This window comes from Ranitomeya imitator, chromosome 1 (genome assembly GCF_032444005.1).
Source record: "Ranitomeya imitator isolate aRanImi1 chromosome 1, aRanImi1.pri, whole genome shotgun sequence".
Lineage (NCBI taxonomy): Eukaryota > Metazoa > Chordata > Amphibia > Anura > Dendrobatidae > Ranitomeya > Ranitomeya imitator.
The window spans coordinates 664,631,340-664,650,078 of NC_091282.1; the positions used below are offsets into that span (position 1 = coordinate 664,631,340).

General features: G+C 46.6%; 1 long non-coding RNA gene across 1 annotated transcript; it reads right to left on the reverse strand.

Moving 5' to 3' along the window:
* Nucleotides 1–9,343: 9,343 nt before the first annotated feature.
* LOC138641540 (uncharacterized) lies at nt 9,344–18,739 on the reverse strand. The gene is made up of 2 exons (XR_011313911.1): nt 18,635–18,739; nt 9,344–10,517 (listed from the first exon to the last, which is right to left on the reverse strand). It is a non-coding gene; the product is annotated as an uncharacterized lncRNA (long non-coding RNA).

Here is an 18,739-nt window from a genome sequence, read left to right on the forward strand (position 1 = left end):
TCAGAATGTATGGGCTCCTGTCAGGTATATATTAATGATGGTATCAGAATGTATGGGCCCCTGTCAGGTATATATTAGTGATGATATCAGAATGTATGGGCCCCTGTCAGGTATATATTAGTGATGATATCAGAATGTATGGGCCCCTGTCAGGTATATATTATTGATGATATCAGAATGTATGGGCCCCTGTCAGGTATATATTAATGATGGTATCAGAATGTATGGGCCCCTGTCAGGTATATATTAGTGATGATATCAGAATGTATGGGCTCCTGTCAGGTATATATTAATGATGGTATCAGAATGTATGGGCCCCTGTCAGGTATATATTAGTGATGATATCAGAATGTACGGGCTCCTGTCAGGTATATATTAATGATGGTATCAGAATGTATGGGCCCCTGTCAGGTATATATTAGTGATGATATCAGAATGTATGGGCTCCTGTCAGGTATATATTAATGATGGTATCAGAATGTATGGGCCCCTGTCAGGTATATATTAGTGATGATATCAGAATGTACGGTCTCCTGTCAGGTATATATTAATGATGGTATCAGAATGTATGGGCTCCTGTCAGGTATATATTAGTGATGATATCAGAATGTACGGTCTCCTGTCAGGTATATATTAGTGATGATATCAGAATGTACGGGCCCCTGTCAGGTATATATTAGTGATGGTATCAGAATGTATGGGCCCCTGTCAGGTATATATTATTGATGATATCAGAATGTATGGGCCCCTGTCAGGTATATATTATTGATGATATCAGAATGTATGGGCCCCTGTCAGGTATATATTAATGATGGTATCAGAATGTATGGGCCCCTGTCAGGTATATATTATTGATGATATCAGAATGTATGGGTTCCTGTCAGGTATATATTAGTGATGATATCAGAATGTATGGGCCCCTGTCAGGTATATATTACTGATGATATCAGAATGTACGGGCTCCTGTCAGGTATATATTAGTGATGATATCAGAATGTATGGGCCCCTGTCAGGTATATATTACTGATGATATCAGAATGTACGGGCTCCTGTCAGGTATATATTAGTGATGATATAAGAAGGTATGGGCTCCTGTCAGAAATATATATATATATATATATATATATATTATTGATGGTATCAGAATGTATGGGCTCCGGTCAGGTATATATTAGTGATATCAGAATGTATGGGCCCGTCAGGTATATATGCTGCGATTGTTCTCGTATGCCGATTCGGCATGAAAAAATAATCACAGATGTGATCTGCCCCATAGATTAACACTGGTCCGAGTGCCATGCGATGTTTTCTCACATAGCGCTCGTCCGTATTCTACGCTAGTGTGACCCCGGCCTTAAACTTATGAAGAGACACAGACCACCTGCAGCTCAGCCTTCATCAATATTTAAATTACAAGTTTTTCACCATCCAAAAAAATGCTATTTTTTACCTAGTTCCATAGGTTTCTTAAAGGGAACCTGTCACCAGGTTTTCTCCATATATAGTACCACCAGAACCTATATGCCCTTATACACACCCTTCTACAGTGCTGTACCATACATACCGTATATACTCGAGTATAAGCCGAGATTTTCAGCCCACTTTTTTGGGCTGAAAGTGACCCTCTCGGCTTATACTCAAGTCATTGTCAGCGGGGGAGGGGGAGCGGCGGCTGTCACATACTCACCTGCTCCCGGCGCGGTCCCTGCATGTCCGATGGTCTCCGGGCAGCTCTTCCTTTGTTCAACGGTCACGTGGAACCGCTCATTAATGAATATGGATGCATATTCATTACTTTAATGAGCTGTTCGTGACAGCTGAACATAGGAAGACGCTGCCGACTCCCGGAGACCATCTGACAGTGAGAAGCTGCCAGGGACCGCGTCGGGAGCAGGTAAGTATGACGGGGAAGGTGAGCATTGCGCGATATTCACCTCTCCCCTTTCCACAGCTGCGGGCCGCTCTGTCCTCTGGCTGTGACTGTTTAGGTCAGAGGGCACGATGACGTAATTAGTGTGCGCGCCGCCCTCTGCCTGAACAGTCAGTGCAGAGGATGGAAGACAGAGCAGCGCGCAGCAGTGGAAAGTGCCGGGGGCCTGAGCGAAGAGAGGCGAGTATGTGTTTTTATTTTATTCGCAGCAACAGCAAATGGGGCATAATGTGTGGAGCATCTCATGGGGCATAATGTGTGGAGCATCTCATGGGGCATAATCTATGGAGTAAAATCTATGGAGCATCTTATGGGGCCATCAACCTTTATGCAGCATTGTATGGGGCAAAAGTTTCTATGAAGCATCTTATGGGGCCATTATTAACATTTGTGCAGCATTATATGGGGCATATTTTAATATGGAGCATCTTATGGGGCCATCATAAACTTTATGGAGCATTATATGGGGCTCCTCATTCAATATGGATATTCAAAAACACTTAACCTACTGATGTCTCAATTAATTTTACTTTTATTGGTATCTATTTTTATTTTTGACATTTACCAGTAGCTGCTGCATTTTCCACCCTAAGGGTTATACTCGAGTCATTAAGTTTTCCCAGTTTTTTGTCGCAAAATTAGGGGGGATGGTCGGCTTCTACTCGAGTATATACGGTATGTCCCTAAGCCAATGTGCATAATGTAAATAACTTCTTATACTCACCTACGGGGCGGTCCGGTGTTATGTTTGGCGCTGGTCTTCATCCGGCAGTCCTTCCCGTGGATGATGTGTTCTACATCATCCACACAACCTCCCTCATCACGCTTCTGTGCAGGAACACTTCTCTGCCGAGCACAAAGCAAAGTACTGCAACGGGCAGAAAGAAGTGCGATGCACAGGAGCACGATGGAAGACACCGTGTGGATGACATAGGACGCGTCATCGACTCAAAGAAAGAAGGACGGTGATAGAAGAGGAGAAGGCCCCGGATTAAGACTAGCAAAGCCCATTGTATGGGGCTAGGCAAGTCTTAAGGGCATACAGATAGTGGTTGTGCTTTATAAAATGCTGTATATAAGGGTATACAGGCAGTGGGCCTACTATATATACACAGCATTCTAGAATGCTGTATATAAAGGCATATAGATAGTGGTCGTACTTTATGTGGAGGGGGGGGGGGGACAGAAACAATGATTGAATACCCTGTAGTAAGTGAACGGCTACAGTGCAAGAAAATAAAGGGTACTTAGTTAACACTTTTTTGGGGGCCTGAGAAAGGAGTCAGAAAAGAGCATCGGGGCGGACGCGCTGCTGTGAATGTCAGTGTCTATATCTAGCACGGCATAATTTTCATAACCAGCAGAGGGAAAGCTGACAGCTGATGTTAATATTCTGGAAAGGAGCCAATAACCATAAAGGTTCCCAGGCTATTAATATCAGCTCACAGCTGTTTGCTTAGCCTTTACTGGCTATTTTACAGTGGGACACAAAATATTGACATGGGGTCCCCCTATAAAAGCTGTAGGCTGATATTAATAGTCTGTGAAGAGGCCATGGATATTGGCAGCCCCAGAGGCTAAAAACCATCAGCTCTCAGCCATCCCAGAAATGGCGCATCTTATACAGGTCCTTCTCAAAAAATTAGCATATAGTGTTAAGTTTCATTATTTACCATAATGTAATGATTACAATTAAACTTTCATATATTATAGATTCATTATCCACCAACTGAAATTTGTCAGGTCTTTTATTGTTTTAATACTGATGATTTTGGCATACAACTCCTGATAACCCAAAAAACCTGTCTCAATAAATTAGCATATTTCACCCATCCAATCAAATAAAAGTGTTTTTTAATAACAAACAAAAAAACCAACAAATAATAATGTTCAGTTATGCACTCAATACTTGGTCGGGAATCCTTTGGCAGAAATGACTGCTTCAATGCGGCGTGGCATGGAGGCAATCAGCCTGTGACACTGCTGAGATGTTATGGAGGCCCAGGATGCTTCAATAGCGGCCTTAAGCTCATCCAGAGTGTTGGGTCTTGCGTCTCTCAACTTTCTCTTCACAATATCCCACAGATTCTCTATGGGGTTCAGGTCAGGAGAGTTGGCAGGCCAATTGAACACAGTAATACCATGGTCAGTAAATCATTTACCAGTGGTTTTGGCACTGTGAGCAGGTGCCAGGTCGTGCTGAAAAATGAAATCTTCATCTCCATAAAGCATTTCAGCCGATGGAAGCATGAAGTGCTCCAAAATCTCCTGATAGCTAGCTGCATTGACCCTGCCCTTGATGAAACACAGTGGACCAACACCAGCAGCTGACATGGCACCCCACACCATCACTGACTGTGGGTACTTGACACTGGACTTCAGGCATTTTGGCATTTCCTTCTCCCCAGTCTTCCTCCAGACTCTGGCACCTTGATTTCCGAATGACATGCAAAATTTGCTTTCATCAGAAAAAAGTACTTGGGACCACTTAGCAACAGTCCAGTGCTGCTTCTCTGTAGCCCAGGTCAGGCGCCTCTGCCGCTGTTTATGGTTCAAAAGTGGCTTTACCTGGGGAATGCGGCACCTGTAGCCCATTTCCTGCACACGCCTGTGCACGGTGGCTCTGGATGTTTCCACACCAGACTCAGTCCACTGCTTCCTCAGGTTCCCCAAGGTCTGGAATCGGTCCTTCTCCACAATCTTCCTCAGGGTCCGGTCTCCTCTTCTCGTTGTACAGCGTTTTCTGCCACATTGTTTCCTTCCAACAGACTTACCATTGAGGTGCCTTGATACAGCACTCTGGGAACAGCCTATTTGTTGAGAAATTTCTTTCTGGGTCTTACCCTCTTGCTTGAGGGTGTCAATGATGGCCTTCTTGACATCTGTCAGGTCGCTAGTCTTACCCATGATGGGGGTTTTGAGTAATGAACCAGGCAGGGAGTTTATAAAAGCCTTAGGTATCTTTTGCATGTGTTTAGAGTTAATTAGTTGATTCAGAAGATTAGGGTAATAAGTCGTTTAGAGAACCTTTTCTTGATATGCTAATTTATTGAGACAGGTTTTTTGGGTTATCAGGAGTTGTATGCCAAAATCATCAGTATTAAAACAATAAAAGACCTGACAAATTTCAGTTGGTGGATAATGAATCTATAATATATGAAAGTTTAATTGTAATCATTACATTATGGTAAATAATGAAATTTAACACTATATGCTAATTATTTGAGAAGGACCTGTAGATCTGCCAATTCTGGTACTTAGCCTCGCTCTTCCCACTTGCCCTGTAGCAGAGGGGCTCAGATTTGTGGGGTTGATGTCACCATTTTATTGTCAAGTAACATCAAGCCCACAGGTTAGTAATGGAGAGGCATCTATCAGACACCTCTCCATTAGTAAGCTGGCCTACTGTCACCTTACAATACAAAGGTGACATTAACCCCTTATTACCCCATATGCCACCGTTACAGGGCAGTGAGAACAGAGGCTGAGTGCCAGAATTGGCGCATCTTACAGATGCACCTTTTCTGGGGTGGCAATAACCATGGTCCCTCTCTAGGCTATAATATGTCCTCAGTCACTGACTTTCCCTCTGTGGCACAGAAAATTGTGTGGGAGCCCACGCCAGTTATTTCAGTGAAAACATTTTTATTAAATACATACAGGTCCCAAATTTTACACACACATACTACTAACCGTATTAGTCACTGACCTATATAAATCTAACTGTTCTGCAATGGTTTACTGTATGTAAACCATGTCTCCTATCCTGCAATGATTTGACAGAAGCCGACAAATTAACTATTTGTAAATATTGTAAGCTGTCAGTGTGATTTTACTGTACACTGCACCTGAATTGCAAGCCTTTAAAAAGGACACCGTTGCGTATTTCTTGCAAGTAACATAGTAACATAGTTAGTAAGGCCGAAAAAAGACATTTGTCCATCCAGTTCAGCCTATATTCCATCATAATAAATATCCAGATCTACGTCCTTCTACCGAACCTAATAATTGTATGATACAATATTGTTCTGCTCCAGGAAGACATCCAGGCCTCTCTTGAACCCCTCGACTGAGTTCGCCATCACCACCTCCTCAGGCAAGCAATTCCAGATTCTCACTGCCCTAACAGTAAAGAATCCTCTTCTATGTTGGTGGAAAAACCTTCTCTCCTCCAGACGCAAAGAATGCCCCCTTGTGCCCGTCACCTTCCTTGGTATAAACAGATCCTCAGCGAGATATTTGTATTGTCCCCTTATATACTTATACATGGTTATTAGATCGCCCCTCAGTCGTCTTTTTTCTAGACTAAATAATCCTAATTTCGCTAATCTATCTGGGTATTGTAGTTCTCCCATCCCCTTTATTAATTTTGTTGCCCTCCTTTGTACTCTCTCTAGTTCCATTATATCCTTCCTGAGCACCGGTGCCCAAAACTGGACACAGTACTCCATGTGCGGTCTAACTAGGGATTTGTACAGAGGCAGTATAATGCTCTCATCATGTGTATCCAGACCTCTTTTAATGCACCCCATGATCCTGTTTGCCTTGGCAGCTGCTGCCTGGCACTGGCTGCTCCAGGTAAGTTTATCATTAACTAGGATCCCCAAGTCCTTCTCCCTGTCAGATTTACCCAGTGGTTTCCCATTCAGTGTGTAATGGTGATATTGATTCCCTCTTCCCATGTGTATAACCTTACATTTATCATTGTTAAACCTCATCTGCCACCTTTCAGCCCAAGTTTCCAACTTATCCAGATCCATCTGTAGCAGAATACTATCTTCTCTTGTATTAACTGCTTTACATAGTTTTGTATCATCTGCAAATATCGATATTTTACTGTGTAAACCTTCTACCAGATCATTAATGAATATGTTGAAGAGAACAGGTCCCAATACTGACCCCTGCGGTACCCCACTGGTCACAGCGACCCAGTTAGAGACTATACCACCCTCTGCTTTCTATCACTAAGCCAGTTACTAACCCATTTACACACATTTTCCCCCAGACCAAGCATTCTCATTTTGTGTACCAACCTCTTGTGCGGCACGGTATCAAACGCTTTGGAAAAATCGAGATATACCACGTCCAATGACTCACCGTGGTCCAGTCTATAGCTTACCTCTTCATAAAAACTGATTAGATTGGTTTGACAGGAGCGATTTCTCATAAACCCATGCTGATATGGAGTTAAACAGTTATTCTCATTGAGATAATCCAGAATAACATCCCTCAGAAACCCTTCAAATATTTTACCAACAATAGAGGTTAGACTTACTGGCCTATAATTTCCAGGTTCACTTTTAGAGCCCTTTTTGAATATTGGCACCACATTTGCTATGCGCCAGTCCTGCGGAACAGACCCTGTCGCTATAGAGTCACTAAAAATAAGAAATAATGGTTTATCTATTACATTACTTAGTTCTCTTAGTACTCGTGGGTGTATGCCATCCGGACCCGGAGATTTATCTATTTTAATCTTATTTAGCCGGTTTCGCACCTCTTCTTGGGTTAGATTGGTGACCCTTAATATAGGGTTTTCATTGTTTCTTGGGATTTCACCTAGCATTTCATTTTCCACCGTGAATACCGTGGAGAAGAAGGTGTTTAATATGTTAGCTTTTTCCTCGTCATCTACAACCATTCTTTCCTCACTATTTTTTAAGGGGCCTACATTTTCAGTTTTTATTCTTTTACTATTGATATAGTTGAAGAACAGTTTGGGATTAGTTTTACTCTCCTTAGCAATGTGCTTCTCTGTTTCCTTTTTGGCAGCTTTAATTAGTTTTTTAGATAAAGTATTTTTCTCCCTATAGTTTTTTAGAGCTTCAATGGTGCCATCCTGCTTTAGTAGTGCAAATGCTTTCTTTTTACTGTTAATTGCCTGTCTTACTTCTTTGTTTAGCCACATTGGGTTTTTCCTATTTCTAGTCCTTTTATTCCCACAAGGTATAAACCGCTTACACTGCCTATTTAGGATGTTCTTAAACATTTCCCATTTATTATCTGTATTCTCATTTCTGAGGATATTGTCCCAGTCTACCAGATTAAGGGCAAGTCACACTGATGGTCCGTGTGGTGTGAGTTTTTCTTGCATAAACAGACTTTCATTGGGGATTCTCGGCTGATATACGGTGCAAATCGCAGCATAGTGCAATTTCACTCGCACATAATACGGCCGTGAAAAAAAAAAAAGTGATGGGAGCTGCCCAACAGATTAACATTGGTCTGAGTGGTATGCAATTTTTTTTTTTCTCGCATAGCACTCGTCCGTATTCCTCTCTAGTGTGACTCCAGCCTTAAAGGGAAAATCATTCAAAATTTGAAAATTTCTATTTAAAATTTCTGATATTTTTACAAAATAAAGCAAAACATATTAACCCACGTTTATCATTAGCCCAAGTTTACCATTATCAAAGTCTAATATGTCAGGAAAAAAAACAACCTCAAAATCAATGGAATATGTTGAAGCATTCCAGAGTTATTACTACATAAAGTTACACTGGTCAGATTTTTAAAAAATTGGCCCCGTCACTGAGGGGTTAAATGCTTGTACAAGTGAACATTGTTTCAAAAGTGGTTTACCTAAGACTTGTTTCACACCAGCGTTCGGCAGCCTTCTTCCTCCGTTAAGCCCCACCCACTGCTACACCTCTTCTTTCAGCTCCGCCTACATGCATCCCCTATCTTTAACATTGGGTACACAGGCACGTATCGTTTTGACGATGCGCTGAACTGCGTCGAACGCAACATGTTGCATTTTGTTGCGGTCGGCTCAGCGTTAAAACAACGCATGCAGCAGCATCCGCTTGGCCTGCGTACCCAATGTTAAAGATAGGGTATGCAGGACGCATGCAGACGTAGGCGGAACTGAAGGAAGAGGTGCGGCATTGGACGGGGCTTAACGGAGGAAGGCTGCCATCCGCAGCCCTGCCGAATGCTGGTGTGAAACCAGCCCAAGGCTGTTATTATAGCACCTTATGTCTTACGCTAGGTTCACATTGCGTTAGTGCAATCCGTTAAGCGCATAGCGCTAGCGGATTGCGCTAACGGAATGTTTCTAGAGGGTCGGCGTTCACCCTCCCCGCTTGCGCAGATCCCCGATCTGCGGTAGCAAGGAACGGGCCTCGGACACACCTCGGACGCTGCAAGCAGCGTCCGAGGTCCGTCACAAAAGAACGGCACATCGCTAGCGCGTGCCGAAAATGGCATGCGCTAGTGATGCGCTTCAGCTAAAAGTAACATTGCTGTCAATGGGTGCGCTAACGGACCCGTTGCACGGCGTTAATTTCGACATTTTTGCCGTGCAACGCAGTCCGTTAGCGTTAACCCATTAACGCAATGTGAACCTAGCTTTACACAGATACAACATGGGCTTGTCCTGCCCTACGCATGAAATGAAAGACAAATACAATGTGGAGAAATAATCAGAACAATGTTTTATTTACATTCAGAACTGGTTTAAGAGGTAAACAATTACCATTTCTCACAGAAATCTCAGACTTTTACTTATAGAAATACTGGATAAATATCATTTTAACATTAGATATAGAAATATTTTTAATTTTATAAAACTGCCTTTTTTGCATAGAAAAACTTTATGCCTTTGCTTGTTTCATTTTATGCATTTCTAAAGTATTGTAAAAATGTAATATGCTGTTGGTGCATGCGGGCAGGACTGTCGGTAGGGTATGCGGCTCTGAAGCACCCCCCCCCCCCCCCTCCCCCTCAGGCCTGCCTCCGGTGTCTGAGGTTTCGGTGTCCCGGACCAGAGATCATAATACCGGCCTTGAATTGTGAAGGACACGGCAGCCGATCCTGAGAAACATCCAAGGTGGGAATGCCCCATCATGTCGAAGAGAGTCTGCTAGATCCAGGCCTAGCAGACCAGTGCTAGTGGGTTCATGGATGCCAGGAGGGAGCTGGCCTAAAGGAAGGTCTCGTCTTTTCCTGGTGGGTCAGAGAGTTGTCCCGTCTTTTTTTTTTTTGGACAGAACATTTCCAAAACAACCAAATTTGAACAGATCTCTTGGGAGGCAGACTTTAGTCCTCTGTTGCAGAAGCGAAGTACTCTTAAACTGATAGGCGCAGAGTAGAACGCACTAGAAAGTTGGCGTGCATGATTGTTCAGGGCGCTGGCGGTGTGGACCAGCCACCAGAGAAGGCCTAGACCAAAGCCTGGATATTTTAAGAGCAAGGTCACAGGAGCCTCTGGAAAACGTGGAGGCTGCATGAATAGGAAGGTTTCCTCAGGAGACGTCCACATTGCTCAGGGGAAAACTAGGACATTTGTTCTGTGTTTTTTTTTTTTTTTTTTTTTAAAGTAGCCCCCTTACTGCCTCATAGGATATACCAGTACTTAAGATCACAAATCCTTTTTCGCAGAGCGATGATGAAGATGGGCATGGAATAACCTGGACGCAGAGAGGCGAGAGGGTAGGGCGATTCGTGGCATAAACGGTCCTCCGGGGAACCCCAAACACTCTTGATGTGTTAGGGCCTTGCCTCGTAGAGCACAGATGATATGGTAGTGACAATTCTAGGTGGGAGATTAGAGTGACAATTCCACTGTCGCCCTCAAAAGCCATATCTGGGAAGAAAAAAAAAAATGAAAAAGAAAAATCGTTAATAAAAAAACCTCCCAAAACCTAAGGCCTAAACTGGGCTGGGCGGTCCAGACCCATGTCTTCCTCCTACTGACATCAAGTTAAAACGGATTAGCTTCGTGCTAGTTGGTGGTGTACCCTCCTCTACAGGAAATACCTTAAAAAAATTTTTTGCATAGCATAAGCAGCATACACCCATTTTTTTTTTGTGTACCCCAATGAAGCATTAGCTTCCCCACATCAACCAGAAGGCCACACAGTATAACCTCGCTCCCCCAGTCAGAAACCTCCACCTCACATTAACCAGCGTACCCCACAGGATAAACCCACAGCCCACCAGACATTCCCTCCCACAAGCGTAAATCCCCATATGACGCCCCCAACCATAAATCCCATCAGACACCCCCCCAATCGGATGCCACCCCAGCTTAGCCCCCCAGCATAAACCCCCATCGGACGTCCACCCCTCCTCCAAGCATTACTCCCATCGTACACCACGCCCACCCAATAAACCCCCACCGGAGGGCCAAACCCCCACAGGACGTGGACCCCCCCATCCAGCACACACCCCCATCAGACGCGGACACCCCACCCAGCACAAACCCCCCATCGGACGTCCACCCCCGACCCAGCCTAAACTCTTATCGGACGTCCACTCCACCCAGCCTAAGCCCTCAGCCCCCCAAACCCAACCCATAAGCAGGTCGCCCCCCAATAAAGGGGATCCCTCCGTAAGCGGTAGGTCGCCTCCCCCACGTCCCACCACAGGCAGGTCGCCTCCCCACGTCCCACCACAGGCAGGTCGCCTCCCCACGTCCCACCACAGGCAGGTCGCCTCCCCACGTCCCACCACAGGCAGGTCGCCTACCCACGTCCCACCACAGGCAGGTCGCCTACCCACGTCCCACCACAGGCAGGTCGCCTACCCACGTCCCACCACAGGGGTCCCGCAATAGCCTGCAGGTCTCCCCCCACATCCCACAAGCAGATAGCCCTCAAATCCCACAACAGGGGTCCCCCCCAATAGACAGGTCACACCCCCCCAAACCGAACCACAAGCATGTCACCCTGAAACCCCACCACCACAGGTCTCCCCCACTAAAAGGGGTCCACCTCGTAAGCAGCAGGTCACCTCCAAACCCCACCACAGGGGTCCCTGTTATGTTTGCTAATGACAGGTGTTATGAAGGCAATCCAGAAACACAGTGTGCTTAGCGATCAGAGCGCACACAGTGATCTGACAAATACCCAAAAATACAAGAACGAGCTCTGAGACGTGGAAACTCTGTAGACTGCACACCTGATCCTATCCTAAACACAACTAAAAGCGGCTGTGGATTGCGCCTAACAACTACCTAGGCAACTCGGCACAGCCTAAGAAACTAGCTAGCCTGAAGATAGAAAAATAGGCCTGACTTGCCCCAGAGAAATTCCCCAAAGGAAAAGGCAGCCCCCCACATATAATGACTGAGTAAGATGAAAAGACAAAACGTAGGGATGAAATAGATTCAGCAAAGTGGGGCCCGATATTCTAGGACAGAGCGAGGATAGTAAAGCGAACTTTGCAGTCTACAAAAAACCCTAGAGCAAAACCACGCAAAGGGGCAAAAAAAAAACCACCGTGCCGAACTAACGGCACGGCGGTACACCCCTTGCGTCTCAGAGCTTCCAGCAAAACAAAAGACAAGCTGGACAGAAAAAAAAGCAACAAAAAAGCAAAAAGCACTTAGCTATACAGAGAAGCAGGTCACAGGAACAATCAGGAGAAGCTCAGATCCAACACTGAAACATTGACAAGAAGCAAGGATAGCAGCATCAGGCGGAGTTAAGTAATGAAGCAGTTAACGAGCTCACCAGAACACCTGAGGGAGGAAGCTCAGAAGCTGCAGTACCACTTGTGACCACAGGAGTGAATTCAGCCACAGAATTCACAACAGTACCCCCCCCTTGAGGAGGGGTCACCGAACCCTCACCAGAGCCCCCAGGCCGACCAGGATGAGCCGCATGAAAGGCACGAACAAGATCGGAAGCATGAACATCAGAGGCAAAAACCCAGGAATTATCTTCCTGAGCATAACCCTTCCATTTAACCAGATACTGGAGTTTCCGTCTAGAAACACAAGAATCCAAAATCTTCTCCACAATATACTCCAATTCCCCCTCCACCAAAACCGGGGCAGGAGGCTCAACAGATGGAACCATAGGTGCCACGTATCTCCGCAACAACGACCTATGGAATACATTATGTATGGAAAAGGAGTCTGGGAGGGTCAAACGAAAAGACACAGGATTGAGAACCTCAGAAATCCTATACGGACCAATAAAACGAGGTTTAAATTTAGGAGAGGAAACCTTCATAGGAATATGACGAGAAGATAACCAAACCAGATCCCCAACACGAAGTCGGGGACCCACACGGCGTCTGCGATTAGCGAAAAGTTGAGCTTTCTCCTGGGACAAGATCAAATTGTCCACTACCTGAGTCCAGATCTGCTGCAAGCTATCCACCACAGAATCCACACCAGGACAGTCCGAAGACTCAACCTGTCCTGAAGAGAAACGAGGATGGAACCCAGAATTGCAAAAAAATGGAGAAACCAAGGTAGCCGAGCTGGCCCGATTATTAAGGGCGAACTCAGCCAACGGCAAAAAGGACACCCAATCATCCTGGTCTGCAGAAACAAAACATCTCAGATATGTTTCCAAGGTCTGATTGGTTCGTTCGGTCTGGCCATTAGTCTGAGGATGGAAAGCCGAGGAAAAGGATAGGTCAATGCCCATCCTACCACAAAAGGCTCGCCAAAACCTTGAAACAAACTGGGAACCTCTGTCAGAAACAATATTCTCAGGAATGCCATGCAACCGAACCACATGCTGAAAGAACAAAGGTACCAAATCAGAGGAGGAAGGCAATTTAGCCAAGGGCACCAGATGGACCATTTTAGAAAAGCGATCACAGACCACCCAAATGACTGACATCTTTTGAGAAACGGGAAGGTCAGAAATGAAATCCATCGAAATGTGTCCAAGGCCTCTTTGGGACCGGCAAGGGCAAAAGCAACCCACTGGCACGAGAACAGCAGGGCTTAGCCCTAGCACAAATCCCACAGGACTGCACAAAAGTACGTACATCCCGTGACAGAGATGGCCACCAGAAGGATCTAGCCACTAACTCTCTGGTACCAAAGATTCCAGGATGACCAGCCAACACCGAACAATGAAGTTCAGAGATAAGTTTATTAGTCCACCTATCAGGGACGAACAGTTTCTCTGCTGGACAACGATCAGGTTTATTCGCCTGAAATTTTTGCAGCACCCGCCGCAAATCAGGGGAGATGGCAGACACAATGACTCCTTCCTTGAGGATACCCGCTGGCTCAGATAAACCCGGAGAGTCGGGCACAAAATTCCTAGACAGAGCATCCGCCTTCACATTTTTAGAGCCCGGAAGGTACGAAATCACAAAGTCGAAGCGGGCAAAAAATAACGACCAACGGGCCTGTCTAGGATTCAAGCGCTTGGCAGACTCGAGATAAGTCAAGTTCTTATGATCAGTCAATACCACCACGCGATGCTTTGCTCCTTCAAGCCAATGACGCCACTCCTCGAATGCCCACTTCATGGCCAGCAACTCTCGATTGCCCACATCATAATTACGCTCAGCGGGCGAAAACTTCCTGGAAAAGAAAGCACATGGTTTCATCACTGAGCAATCAGAACCTCTCTGTGACAAAACCGCCCCTGCTCCAATCTCAGAAGCATCAACCTCGACCTGGAACGGAAGAGAAACATCTGGCTGACAACACAGGGGCAGAACAAAAACGACGCTTCAACTCCTGAAAAGCTTCCACAGCAGCAGAAGACCAATTAACCAAATCAGCACCCTTCTTGGTCAAATCGGTCAATGGTGTGGCAACGCTAGAAAAATTACAGATGAAGCGACGATAAAAATTAGCAAAGCCCAGGAACTTTTGCAGACTTTTCAGAGATGTCGGCTGAATCCAATCCTGGATGGCTTGGACCTTAACTGGATCCATCTCGATAGTAGAAGGGGTAAAGATGAACCCCAAAAATGAAACTTTCTGCACACCGAAGAGACACTTTGATCCCTTCACAAACAAAGAGTTAGCACGCAGGACCTGAAAAACCATTCTGACCTGCTTCACATGAGACTCCCAATCATCTGAGAAGATCAAAATGTCATCCAAGTAAACAATCAGGAATTTATCCAGATACTCACGGAAGATGTCATGCATAAAAGACAAACACAGATGGAGCATTGGCAAGTCCGAACGGCATCACTAGATACTCAAAATGACCCTCGGGCGTATTGAATGCAGTTTTCCATTCATCTCCTTGCCTGACTCTCACCAGATTATACGCACCACGAAGATCTCTCTTAGTGAACCAACTAGCCCCCTTAATCCGAGCAAACAAGTCAGATAACAATGGCAAGGGATACTGAAATTTAACAGTAATCTTATTAAGAAGGCGGTAATCAATACACGGTCTCAGCGAACCATCCTTCTTGGCTACAAAGAAGAACCCTGCTCCCAGTGGTGATGACGATGGGCGAATATGTCCCTTCTCCAGGGATTCCTTCACATAACTGCGCATAGCGGCGTGTTCGGGCACGGATAAATTAAATAATCGACCTTTAGGGAATTTACTACCAGGAATCAAATTGATAGCACAATCACAATCCCTATGCGGAGGTAGAGCATCGGACTTGGGCTCTTCAAATACATCCTGATAATCAGACAAGAACTCTGGGACCTCAGAAGGGGTGGATGACGAAATCGACAAAAATGGAACATCACCATGTACCCCCTGACAACCCCAGCTGGATACCGACATGGAATTCCAATCCAATACTGGATTATGGGTTTGTAGCCATGGCAACCCCAACACGACCACATCATGCAGATTATGCAACACCAGAAAGCGAATAACTTCCTGATGTGCAGGAGCCATGCACATGGTCAGCTGGGCCCAGTATTGAGGTTTATTCTTGGCCAAAGGTGTAGCATCAATTCCTCTCAATGGAATAGGACACCGCAAAGGCTCCAAGAAAAACCCACAACGTTTAGCATAATCCAAATCCATCAGATTCAGGGCAGCGCCCGAATCCACAAACGCCATGACAGAAAACGACGACAAAGAGCATATCAAGGTAATGGACAGAAGGAATTTGGACTGTACAGTACCAATGACGGCAGACCTAGCGGACCGCTTAGTGCGCTTAGGACAATCAGAAATAGCATGAGTGGAATCACCACAGTAGAAACACAGACCATTCAGACGTCTGTATTCCTGCCGTTCAACTCTAGTCATAGTCCTATCGCACTGCATAGGCTCAGGTTTAACCTCAGGCAGTACCGCCAAATGGTGCACAGATTTACGCTCGCGCAAGCGTCGACCGATCTGAATGGCCAAAGACAAAGACTCATTCAAACCAGCAGGCATAGGAAATCCCACCATGACATCCTTAAGAGCCTCAGAAAGACCCTTTCTGAACAAAGCTGCCAGCGCAGATTCATTCCACTGAGTGAGTACTGACCATTTCCTAAATTTCTGACAATATACTTCTATATCATCCTGACCCTGGCACAAAGCCAGCAAATTTTTCTCAGCCTGATCCACTGAATTAGGCTCATCGTACAGCAATCCGAGCGCCAGGAAAAACGCATCGACACTACTCAATGCAGGGTCTCCTGGCGCAAGAGAAAATGCCCAGTCTTGAGGGTCGCCGCGCAAAAAAGAAATAATAATCAAAACCTGTTGAATAGGATTACCAGAAGAATGAGGTTTCAAGGCCAGAAATAGCTTACAATTATTTTTGAAACTTAGTTCTATCTCCAAAAAACAAATCAGGAATAGGAATTCTTGGTTCTAACATAGATTTCTGATCAATAGTATCTTGAATTTTTTGTACATTTATAACGAGATTATCCATTGAAGAGCACAGACCCTGAATATCCATGTCCACACCTGTGTCCAGAATCACCCAAATGTCTAGGGGAAAAAAAAAGTGAACACAGAGCAGAAAAAAAAAAAAAAAGGATGTCAGAACTTTTTCTTTCCCTCTATTGAGAATCATTAGTTTGGCTCCTTGTACTGTTATGTTTGCTAATGACAGGTGTTATGAAGGCAATCCAGAAACACAGTGTGCTTAGCGATCAAAGCGCACACAGTGATCTGACAAATACCCAAAAATACAAGAACGAGCTCTGAGACGTGGAAACTCTGTAGACTGCACACCTGATCCTATCCTAAACACAACTAAAAGCGGCTGTGGATTGCGCCTAACAACTACCTAGGCAACTCGGCACAGCCTAAGAAACTAGCTAGCCTGAAGATAGAAAAATAGGCCTGACTTGCCCCAGAGAAATTCCCCAAAGGAAAAGGCAGCCCCCACATATAATGACTGTGAGTAAGATGAAAAGACAAAACGTAGGGATGAAATAGATTCAGCAAAGTGGGGCCCGATATTCTAGGACAGAGCGAGGATAGTAAAGCGAACTTTGCAGTCTACAAAAAACCCTAAAGCAAAACCACGCAAAGGGGCAAAAAAAAACCACCGTGCCGAACTAACGGCACGGCGGTACACCCCTTGCGTCTCAGAGCTTCCAGCAAAACAAAAGACAAGCTGGACAGAAAAAAAGCAACAAAAAAGCAAAAAGCACTTAGCTATACAGAGCAGCAGGTCACAGGAACAATCAGGAGAAGCTCAGATCCAACACTGAAACATTGACAAGGAGCAAGGATAGCAGCATCAGGCGGAGTTAAGTAATGAAGCAGTTAACGAGCTCACCAGAACACCTGAGGGAGGAAGCTCAGAAGCTGCAGTACCACTTGTGACCACAGGAGTGAATTCAGCCACAGAATTCACAACAGGTCCCCCCCAACAGCCAGCAGGTGCCCCCCAAAATCCCACCACAGGGGTCCCACCACAACAGCCAGCAGCAGCAGGTGCCCCCCACAACAGCCAGCAGCAGTAGGTGCCCCCCCCCAAATCTCACCACAGGGGTCCCCCCACAACATCCCACCACAGGGGTCCCCCCACAATAGCCAGCAGCAGGTCCCCCCCAAAAAGCCCACCACGGGGGTCCCCCACAACAGCCAGCAGCAGCGGTGCCCCCCTGAAGAGCCCACCACGGGGATCCCCAAAACAACAGCGGTGCCACCCCCCAAAAAGCCCACCACAGGGGTTCCTTACAGCAGCAGCAGTGCCCCCCAAAAGCCCACAGGGGTCCCCCACAGCAGCAGCGGTGCCCCCCCCAGAAAGCCCATTGGGGTCCCCCACAGCCCACCACGGGGGTCCCCCACAACAGCCAGCAGCAGCGGTGCCCACCCAAAAAGCCCACCACAGCGGTCCCCCACAACAGCCAGCAGCAGCGGTGCCCCTCCAAAAGCCCACCACAGGGGTCCCCCACAACAGCCAGCAGCAGCGGTCTCCCCCAAAAAGCCCACCACAGGGGTCCCCCACAACATCCAGCAGCAGCGCCCCCCCAAAAGCCCACCACGGGGGTTCCCCACAACAGCCAGCAGCAGCGGTGCCCCCCCAAAAAGCTCACCATGGGGGTCTCCCACAACAGCCAGCAACAGCAGTGCCCCCCCAAAAAGCCCACCACGGGGGTCCCCCACAACAGCCAGCAGCAGCGGTGCCCCCTCAAAAAGCCCACCACGGGGGTCCCCCACAACAGCCAGCAGCAGCGGTGCCCCCCCAAAAAAAGCCCACCACAGGGGTCCCCCACAACAAGAGCGGTGACCCCCCCCAAAAAAGCCCGCCACGGCGGTCCCCCACAGCAGCAGCGGTGCCCCCCACATAGCCCACCACGGGTGTCCCCCACAAAGCCCACCACAGGGGTCCCCCACAGCAGCAGCGGTGCCCCCTCCACAAAGCCCACAGGTGTCCCCCACAGCAGCAGAGGTGGCCCCCCCCACAACAGCCGGCCGGCAGCAGCGGTGCCCCCCCCACAAAGCCCACCACGGGGGTCCCCCACAGCAGCAGCGGTGCCCCCCACACAGACAAGCAGGTCGCCCACCACAGAGCCTCCCCCAATAGCAAGCAGCATTTTTTCACCCTGACACCACTAACCTCCATGTGTCATGGCGTCCACAAGCTAGAATCATGCTGCTTTGCTTTGCCGCCTTCATGATGTGACTGAAAACACGCCCCCTCCCGATAGGACACGCCCCCGGA